We start from the raw sequence: 8,413 nt of genomic DNA, 5'->3' as shown, positions 1-8,413 counted from the left end.
ATTACAAATGAGTTTATTAACATTTCCACTGTACATAAAATAATGCTAATGTAGATAATTGGAAGAGTCCACCAGTAACAACACATCTGAGGGGGTAAATAGTAAAGACAAGTTTGATGATCTTTTGTATGGCTTGTTCTGGGAATTCCCTATTTCTCTGATAAATTTGTGGCAGTTTAGCCCAAGAATGAGGTAAAGACATAAATACCATATGCGGCACTAGCAGAATTAAAGGACCATTTCCAGATTCTACTGTTTGTAGAATGGTGGGGCAGAAACTATTTACTCCCCTAAAAATGCTAGTGGCAAATATGAGGGGAAGTGAACCAACCAACAATGTCTCCAAATAGCTCCTCCATCAGCTGAAACAATGTGACCTAAACCAGATGGGGTTCATACAGACTGCTAGAATCAGAGTATTTGCTCTGAAAACCTTATGAGAATAAACTTTCTTGTGAAATTTTCAATATTTTCAGCTTTTCGGCAGGCCAGATGTACCCTGAACTCTTTTGAACCACTCAAAATGTTTGCATGAACTTTTGGGCAAAAGTTTAAATTGGGTACTTTGAGTAACTGAACCACTCGAGCATTGACTACACATAGTTTTTACTTAAAATCTCTCATCGTTGCTGCAATATTTGTGTAACTTCACTGAGGTTACTGATAGTCAGAGCACTAGTGCAGACTGGCTGTTGATTTCTTTTCCCCCCACCCATCTCATCTAACTCTGTGCTGAGCAGCATTACATAACATGGTGCTGAAAATGCCAGCATCCGGCACACACGAGCATTCTCACTGTCACTAGCAGTGGTAAAGCAACACAGCTGCTACCACAATGAATGTTAGGAGATTATGAGAAAAATAAAAAGGTTGGCATAGAATAGGCAAAGGCTGAGATTTTTCAAAGATGCCTAAAGGATAGGGTCAAACAATTAACTGGAACTGGGCATCCAAATCCCCTAGACAGCTTTGAAAATCACAGGGGCAGCCTTTTTTATTTGAAGAAGTAAAATATAATCAAGCAATAATGGGCAAAAGGGAGGGCATGTCCTAGTCATTAACTGGCTGGCTGGAAGAGTTGAGGGAGTAATTGTTTTTATAAACCCAACAGAACACTTCTGTTGCATCTTTATATGAATGTTGTTCTCTGTATTGAGTCTCTACTCCACCTTTTTGTTTGTAATACCTAACTTTTCCTAACAATTAACATTAGGCCATGTCTACGCTTACCCCCGGGGATCGACGCTGCTGCGATTGATGCAGCAGGGTTCAATTTAGCGGGTCTAGTGAAGATCCGCTAAATCCACTAGAGAACGCTCTCCAATCGACTCCGATACTCCACCGGAACAAGAGGAGTAAGGTAAGTTGGTGGGAGAGCCTCTCCCATAAACGCGTGGTGTAGACACCACAGTAAGTCAGCCTAAGCTACGTTGACTCCAGCTACGTTATTGACAAAGCTGGAGTAGCGTAACTAAGGTTGACTAACCCCAGTAGTGTAGACCAGGCCTTAGATTCAGTAACTGGCAAAGCAGGACATTGTTTTGAATGATTTAGTACATTTATAAAATTAGGATGCAGATGCTTTCCAACCTAACTGTCAAATGACTGGATAGGATGCCCACAGCATCCAGAAGGTTAAATCAATTTCTAAGGACACTTTGCACAAGGATTGTCTGTATCTTGAAGTTTCCTGTCACTTCCTCTGTGTATTTACAGTATGCACACAATAGAAACTTTTAAAACTCTACAGCAGTTAGCTTTTTGTTATAAGAATACTGTAAATGATTCCGCTGAATAAACTTCATTCAGGGAACTGAATAGGTTGGGGATGATGGCTGCATTTTTAAAAATTCTTATTGACTCTTCTATATAATATAGAAATCAGTGTATTTTCAGCGTTAAATCATGATATAAAACCATCCATAATCTTCATGACATACGCCAACTTTTTTAAATTGGGTGCTTGAATCTGGTGCCCACAGGTCAAGAAGGATATTGATAGATGGGAGAGGGTTCAGAAAAGAGCCACAAGAATGATTAAGAGCTCAATCTATTTAGCTGAACAAAGAGACGGTTAAGGGGTGACTTGATACAGTCTGTACATATCTACACAGAGAATAAATATAATGGACCAATGGGTGGAAGTTGAAGCTGGACAAATTCAGATTGGAAATAAGGGGTACATTTTTGACAGTGGGGGTAATTAACCACTGGAACAATTCACTGAGGATCATGATGGATTCTTCATCACTGACGACTTTTAAATCAAGATTGGATGTTTTTCTAAAAAATCTGCTCTATGAACTATTTTGGGGAAATTCTTTGGCTTGTGTTATACTGGAGGTCAGATTAGATGATCACAGTGGTCCCTCTGGCCTTAGAATCTGTGAATCTATGAATCTTTATTTATCACCCTGAATCCCCTCTGAAAATCAGGCCACTGATTTAGGTGCCCAACTATTGATTTAGATGCCTAACTGCCAGCACCCAAATTTGGTCAATAAGGTTTAAATTTTCAAATTCCAATATCATTGTGTTAAAAATCATTACAGCAATTGGCTGTAGGTGCATAAATAAATGATGATGGCTAAGTTTAGGCGAACAATTTCACATTATTTTTGGGATGCCATGTTTTCATAATTTTTCTATTAACCTTTTCCAGCATTATAATTATGGAACAATTTTTCTTTTTCTAAAACAAAAGAAAAATCTAATTCAAGTATTTCATGATTTAAAAAAAAAACTAAGAAGTGATTGACTTTGGACACTTAAGAGTTTAACATCTGAACAAGAAAGGTTTCAATATTTAAGTGGTCAAGTTAAAAAGAGGAAATAGTTGAGACTTGTTTGTTTTCTTGTACTCAATTCGGAGCTCCCTGGTATGCATTTATGAAGCCTATGCAGGATATGAGGGCAAGTTTTCTTTAACTGCATCATGTTTAACCTGAGAATTTAAAGTGCTAACCCTTTTCTAGAATGGTTGTTGTTGTAGATCTTACACAATTATATGAATAAACTGCCCTTTTCCTAAATTGTCTTTGTGTATGTTTTCAGTTAGATTAAGTTATACATGGATTTCTTATTACATGAAAAATATTACCTACATTATGGCTCAAGTGGTCAAAATGCACATGCAAAAGCGCACTTTTGAAAATTTGGCATGTATGCCACAGATGGAAAAAACTGTATCGGGGTAAATGTAAAGTCATCCATTAATTGGTCTATGGGTCATGCTGGATTGATATATTTTTTCATTTGAGCTCTAAAATGTTGTTTAAACAAGCACCTCTAATAACCAGACAGTTCCCTATTGACTATGTATGTAAATGGTCTCATACATATAAAGTATTTCAGCTAACATCATCGGTAATTTACTCCTATGGCTTGGCTTGCATTCAGTATTCTGTATTTCACCTGCAACAGTTAAAAACATATCACAAACACCTAAAACTAAGCAAGGAGTTGTATATACACTGGACTTGCTTTAGGTGATTATGATGTTGTCAGCTGTGAAAAGGGAAAGATGGAATCCTGAACTCAAAATGATGCAGGAAAGTCATTTTCAAATATTTGATTTGAAAATTTATCTATCTGTAATTTTTTATTTACTTTAATTACTACTGTGTGCACAGCTCCATGGCATGTTGGCACATGACACAGAATACAATACAACAGACAGTGGCAAAAACCCAATTCAATCATAATCAATAACCCATCAGTGGTATACAGCCAGTGAAATTCATGATCAATAAGGTGTGCTTTACACCATTCTCTGAAGCATTCCAATTCAGGAAAATACTTACACCTCTGCTGAAGTTAAGCACTTTTTACGTGTTCCCATTATATTAGGCATGGACTTAATGAATAGATTTGGAGACTGAGGCCAGAAGGGCCCCATCATGATCAGTAAGTCTGACCTCCTGCATTACACAAGCCATAGAATTTCACTCAGTAATTCCTGTCTCAAACCCAAATTTTTGCTTGTAGTACAGGGTATCTTTTAGTAAACGTCTACTCTTGATTTAACGACTTCAAATGATGGACAATCCATCACTTCAGTTGATAAATTATTCCAGTGGTAAATTAACCGCACTGTTAAAAATTGGCACCTTAATCAGAAGCTTAACAGTTTTATTGAATCGGGGTCAAGAGTAGGCTTCAGCATTTATTGAGCTCTACAGCCTGAAATGTAGTGTTCTTTTTTAAGTCAAGAAGGGCTTGTATTTATTGAACATTACAAAACTCTAACACAAAAAACCCAAGAGCCTGGTGTTGAAAGCAGCCTGCAGCTTCCTGCAAGGCAGAGCCCTGACTTCCAAAATGGAGAATAATCTTTGGTCTTTGGAGCCACACTTCAAATCCTTACACAACACTAGTAGATGATCTACACAGGAGACTGTAATGGCTTCTACCATTACCAATGGCAGGGAACTCTTTTGTGCCAGAACCACCAATATCCCTTCTTCCTAAAGGAAGGTAGGAAAAGGAAGCAAGCAGCCAGGGTTAACAGGGCCCACACACCCTCTGGCCTGATTATGGGAGGAGGGAGTGCAGCTGTGGTTGAATCAGAGCCAACTTAGGGAAAGCAGGTGTGTGATATATGGTCTGTTCTTGCTCATTCAAGTAATACAACATACATAATATGGCATTCCGCAGGTTGTTCACAGGCTGTGATTAGAGAGGAAGGATTGCCCAGTGGTTAGGGTTTCAGCTCTAGATTTGGGATATATGTTTTTAAGTCACAGCTCCACCACAGAGTGCCTGTATGACCTTGGCCAAGTCCCTTAAGGCTATGTCCACAAAGGGACTCTCAGAAGCCAACAAGCTGAGCAGGGATCTTCCTAAGCCAGCAGGAAATGCTGAGGACAGGAGAGGAGCCGGGCCTAGGTCCTGCCCCTCAAAGATAATTAGGTACCTAACACTGAACTGGAGAGAGGTGCCTATTTCTGCTTTGGATTCACCCTCTCCTGGAATTAAGTGCCTAAGCCAGGTCAGTCCTTTCTCATGAAAAAACTGTGTTTTCAAATACCTGCTCTCTCTGATTTGGAGTAGATCCTTGTTTTTGGTTCCAGATGAGAACCTGAACACCAGGCTATTGTATTAGGGGGCAGGTCTCTCTCAGTCTCTTCTGTTGAAGCTATTCTACTCTATAAAAACTTAGTGGAGCAGTAAGGGGAAAAGTTTTTATTTCAAGTTTATTTAGGATTTGATAAACTAGAAACCCAGCAGGGGAATTTTGTCTTACACCCTTTTGGGCTGTTTGGAGTTTTTAAAGGAACATGCTAGATGGGAAACTGAGGCAGGGAATGCCTTCAGCACCACACTAGGTCAACATGGAGTGCTACAGGGCAAGCATGCCCCATGACAGCCATCTATGAACAATATGCATGAAGAGAAGAATAAGAAGAGTCTAGATGGTTAAGAGGACAATATTGTGACAGAGTATATCCTTTCAGATTTTCAGTAAGACATTCTGACATGCTATAGTAGTTCCATGTATATTAACATGAATGCATATTATAGCTTTCTTACATTGTAATGTATTTTTCTTACTATTTTTACCAGTACTTAGTAACTGTCTTTTTTTCTGATACGGGTTACAAAGTGATCTGAAGACTTTCATTTGACAAATAGCAATTTTTTTCTTTACAATTATTATTTTCTGTCCAATATTTGGCCAGACCCTTGCCTGGTGTAAATCAGCACAGCTCCATTGACTTTAATGGAGCTACATTTATTTACACCAGCTAGGATTTGGCCAATTGGCTTTACTATTTGTCATTAATCAGTAAGATTTTATTGATGACTGTAACTGAAAATATTAAATAAAATGAAGGGAGAAAAAGGTCTATACTAAGAAGTTATACAATTAATAGTTGTGTCAGTGTCTGCACAAGTACATGGTGGGTAATATCCAGCTCACTTTGCTGATGCAAATAATCCCATTGCCTTTGGTGAAACTAATAGCTCAGATTTAGTCCTTCATGTTCAGACTGCATGATGCCAATTAAGACAAGATAAAAGAACACGGAATATTCAAGAACAGAAGGTTCTAACTGGCTAAATGATTCAATGAGTCATACAATTTAATGAAAAAGGTATTTTTACCAAATCCTATGCAGTAACTTCTGTTATCTAGAAGCTGCTCTTGCATGCACTAAATAATGGACAAGTATGTCTCCAGACTGTTTTTAAAACAATTAGTCTTAGAAAGATACTAAATCTGGCCATTTTATGGTACACACTGCTTGTAGCACTTTTTGATCACATTGTTATACCCGTGCTTGTTAACAATACCTGGGATTGCCTTACTGCACTACAGAAAAAGGAACTGAATTAACTTCTCCTTTAGGGGCTTTAGAAGTGTGGTGCAAGTTAGTTCTATGAACTAATCATCTGAAAGAAAATAAAACGTCAACAAAAACCTGAGGCAAAGTGAATTTCTTTAGCTGTTAAACTAAGCCCCTAATGACAATGAATGCTACAGCACTATCCTGATGAATGGCCATCTCTTTTATTTGCTATATGTCAACATTTGCTATATGTCAATTGTCTTGTTTATGTCAATATGCATAGACAAATTCTACACTGATTTCCTCCCTGGGCCAAACCTAGAGCATTTTACTCCCAGCAGAAGTCCCACTGAAGTCAATGGAATTAGTTGTGTGCCTAAAGTGAGAAGGATTTGTCCCCCTGGTAAATCTGACTGAAGTCAAAATGTAAGTCAGGGCAGAACTGAGCCCATATTGTCCCAAAAATATAGAATTCTTTTTAGGGCCCTTGGCTACTGTCTAGAACTGATCCTGCTCTCACTGAATTCAATGGTAACAGTATCAGGCCATCTATTTAATACAAGTCTAACTAAAATACCCTAGCTTCCATCTGAAGTCTTTAGAAAACGCTTAGTTACTGATGATACCTATACTTTGAGCTAATTATATAACTTGTGGTATTTCAGTTTGCAGAGCAGAACTAACACAAATCTCCAAAATATATAGGAAGTATTACTTTGGGGCACTGAGAGGGTTAGGAGAAAAGACATAATTTTGTGAATTCAAAGTAAAATATGCTTACAAGGTTACTCCAGGCCAAACACATTTTAAAAAATATAACTTCCTTAAATGTGCTAGAAATAATTGTTTGCAGTGTTGAAGCCATGTTGGTACCAGGATATGAGATAGAAAAGATGGATGCGATCATATTTTTTACTGGAGCAACTTCAGGTGAGAAGAAGAGTTCTGTAGAGCTCAAAATGTCTCTTTCATCAACAGAAGTTGGTCCAATAACAGGTATTACCTCACCCACCTTATCTCTTTCAAAATAAGTGTAGATTACTAAAACTGAATAATTAAAACAAAACCTAAATTACTTTTCACTCTGATATTCATTGTTGTAGGAAGTGTTGTTGTAGCCATGTTTGCTCCCAGGATATCAGAGAGATAAGGTGGGAGACCAATTTCTGTTGGCAGAGCCATCCCTTGGGTAGGGTGAACTGGGATGACCATTCTGGGTCCTGCCCTTTGTTCCATGTCCTACTTGATGTACGATCAGGATGCCATTTGCCACTAGGAGGTGGGTGGCGAGGTGAGGCGGGAGGCGGGCAGGTGAGTGGGGTGAGGAGGCCAACGGGGAGGTGAGCAGCAGGCAGGCAGGTGGGAAGGGGTGAGGAGGCCAGAGGATGGGCAGACGGTGAGGAGGAGAGAGGTGGTCGGGCGGACGGTGGGGAGGGCACGCTGGAGACTAGAGGGGAGGCAAGCAGTGGGACGACGAGGAGACTAGCGGGGAGGCAAGCAGTGGGCAGGCGCGTGAGGAGGCGAGCGGCAGGCAGGCAGGCTGGAGGGGGTGAGGAGGCAGGCGGGGGGAAGACGCTGAGGAGGACAGCTGTGGTCGGGGAGGTGGGGATGCTGGATGTGCGATGAGATTAGCAGGGAGGTGAGCAGTGGGCAGGCGCACGAAGAGGTGAGTGGCAGGTGGGCAGACAGTGAGGAGAGCAGAGTTTGGGCGGATGAGGGGGGCGCGCTGGACAGATAGGGAGGAGACTAGAGGGGAGGCGAGCGGCAGGCAGATGGGTGGACAGCAAGGAGGAGAGCAGCGGGCAGGTGTGTGGGGGTGTATGTGAGGAGGTGAGTGATGGCCGGGTGGATGGGTGTGCCAGGTGGACGGCGAGGAGACTAGCAGGGAGGCGAGTGGTGGGCGGACAGCGAGGAGGAGAGTGGCAGGTGGGCTGGCAGGGGGTATGGGGTGAGGAGGCAAGCAGCGGGTGGGTGGGTGGGTGTGCCGGGTGGACAGCGAGGAGACTAGTGGGGAGGCTGAGTGGCCCCAGGCCCCGCACCACCCTAGGGATGGCCCTCTCTGTTGGTGAGGGGGACAAGCTTTTAAACTCCACAGAGCTCTTCTTCATGGAATCGGCCAC

The 8,413-nt window shown here is 41.0% G+C and overlaps 1 protein-coding gene across 5 annotated transcripts in view; it reads right to left on the bottom strand.

Moving 5' to 3' along the window:
- PACRG (parkin coregulated) overlaps positions 1 to 8,413 on the bottom strand; it is a 471,461-nt gene that overhangs the window by 64,200 nt on the left and 398,848 nt on the right. The gene's annotated exons all lie outside the window — the stretch shown is intronic.

Source organism: Chelonia mydas, chromosome 3 (assembly GCF_015237465.2).
Source record: "Chelonia mydas isolate rCheMyd1 chromosome 3, rCheMyd1.pri.v2, whole genome shotgun sequence".
Lineage (NCBI taxonomy): Eukaryota > Metazoa > Chordata > Testudines > Cheloniidae > Chelonia > Chelonia mydas.
The sequence above is the reverse complement of the archived record's forward strand: the minus strand, read 5'-3'. Positions and strand labels throughout refer to the sequence as shown.